The sequence below is a fragment of the Elephantulus edwardii genome, unplaced genomic scaffold (assembly GCF_000299155.1).
Source record: "Elephantulus edwardii isolate Elephantulus edwardi_28Jun2011 unplaced genomic scaffold, EleEdw1.0 scaffold00305, whole genome shotgun sequence".
Classification (NCBI taxonomy): Eukaryota; Metazoa; Chordata; class Mammalia; order Macroscelidea; family Macroscelididae; genus Elephantulus; species Elephantulus edwardii.
In genome coordinates this window covers 207,942-209,992 of record NW_006400055.1, presented here as the reverse complement: position 1 = coordinate 209,992, position 2,051 = coordinate 207,942, and positions in this window count along the sequence as shown.

Genomic DNA, 2,051 nt, shown 5'->3' with positions numbered 1-2,051 from the left:
AAGAAGTCATAAAAAGATTTCCCCATAAGAAAAGTCCTGGACCAGATGGCTTCACAGCTGAATTCTACCCAACATTCAGAGAGGACTTAGCACCCATTCTACTTAAATTATTTCTGAAAACTGAAAAAGAAGGAACATTTCTACAGTCATTATATGAAGCAAGTATAACCCTAATACCAAAACCAAGCAAAGATATTACCAAGAAAGAAAACTACAGACCAATATTTCTCATGAATATAGATGTAAGCATCCTTAACAAAATCCTAGCCAATAGAATAAAAAAGCACATAAAAATAATTCACCCTGACCAAGTAGGATTCATAACAGGTATGCAAGGCAACATAAGAAAACCAGCCAATGCAATTCACTATATTAACAAAGTAAGTAACAAGAACCATATGACCTTAACAATTGATAGCAGAAAAGGCATTTGACAAAATCCAACACCTTTTTCTGATAAAGACACTCAGCAAAATTGGAATAGAAGGGAATTTCTTCAACATCGTGAAAAATATATATGCAAAACAAAGAGCCAACATCATTCTCAATGGAGAAAGACTAAAAACATTTTCCTTGCAAATAGGGACCACACAAGGATGTCCACTGTGACCATTTCTTTTCAATATTGTACTGTAAGTGCTTGCTAGGGCAATATGACAAGAGAAGGAAAGAAAAGATATCCAGATTGGCAAAGAGATCATTAAACTACCACTATGCAGATGATATGATAGTGTACACAGAAAACTCAAGACTCAACAACAACAACAACAAAACTGTTAGAGTTAATAGGCCAATTTAATAGCGTGGTAAGATCAATATCCAAAAATCAATGGGATTCCTCTACAGTAACAAAAATAATTCAGAGAAGGAAATGAAGAAATGAAGAAAGCAATACTGTTTACAATAGCCAATCACAAATTGAGATACTTGAGAGTGAACCTAACTAGAGATAACAAAAGACCTATACTAAGAAAACTACAGAGTATTTCTGAAAGACACAATAAAAGACCCAAAGAAATGGAAAAATGTGCCCTGTTCATGGGTAGGAAGACTCAATATCATGAAAATGACAATCTTACCAAAAGCAATCTACATGTGCAATGCAATCCCAATCCAGATGCCAAATTAATTTTTCAAGGAGATTGAAAGAGAAATGATCAAATTTATTTTGAGAGGCAAGAGACCCCAAATAAGCAAAACACTTCTGAGAAACATAAATAAGGTTGAAGGTATAGCACTCCCTGACCTCAAACCTACTATACAGCAGTAGTAACCAAAACAGCATGGTACTGGTACAATGACAGGCATATAGACCAATGGAACAGAATTGAGAACCCAGAAATAGACCCAGCTATCTATAGTCAGTGAATATTCAACAAGAAAAATCTCAGCTATCAAATGTGGAAATGATAATCTCTTCAGCAAATGGTGATGGTAAACTGGACTTCCATCTTCAGAAAGCGGAAACAGGATCCATATCTCACACCATACACAGAAATCAACTCAAGGTGGATCAGGGACCTGGGAGCAAAGCCTAAAACCATAACATTCATAAGAGACAAACTGAGATCAAGATTAAAAGCTCTAGTCCGATGTATAAAGAGACTGCCAACTACAACCATAAATGCACACTCTTAAGAGGATAAAATTGATGCATGGGATATTCTAAAGAATAAACCCATGTGTGCATCAAAAACTTTTTGCAACAGGATGAAAAGAAAACCTACAGACTGGGAACAAACATTTGGTAATACCATCTCAGAAAAGAGTCTTATAACAAAAGTTTACAGAATATTACTGGGCCTCTGACAGAAAAAGACCGATAACCCAATTACAAAATGGCAATAAACATGGGAAGAATTTTTGTATGTTCATCTTGTATCCTGCCACTTTGCTAAATTGGTCCACTGTGTCCAAGAGTTTTCTTGCTGAGTCTTTAGGGTTTTCTAAGTATACTATCATGTCATCGGCATGTTGTTGTTATGTTGTTGTTATGTGCCGTCGAGTCGCTTGTGACTCATAGCGACCCTATGTACAACAGCCCTAAACTC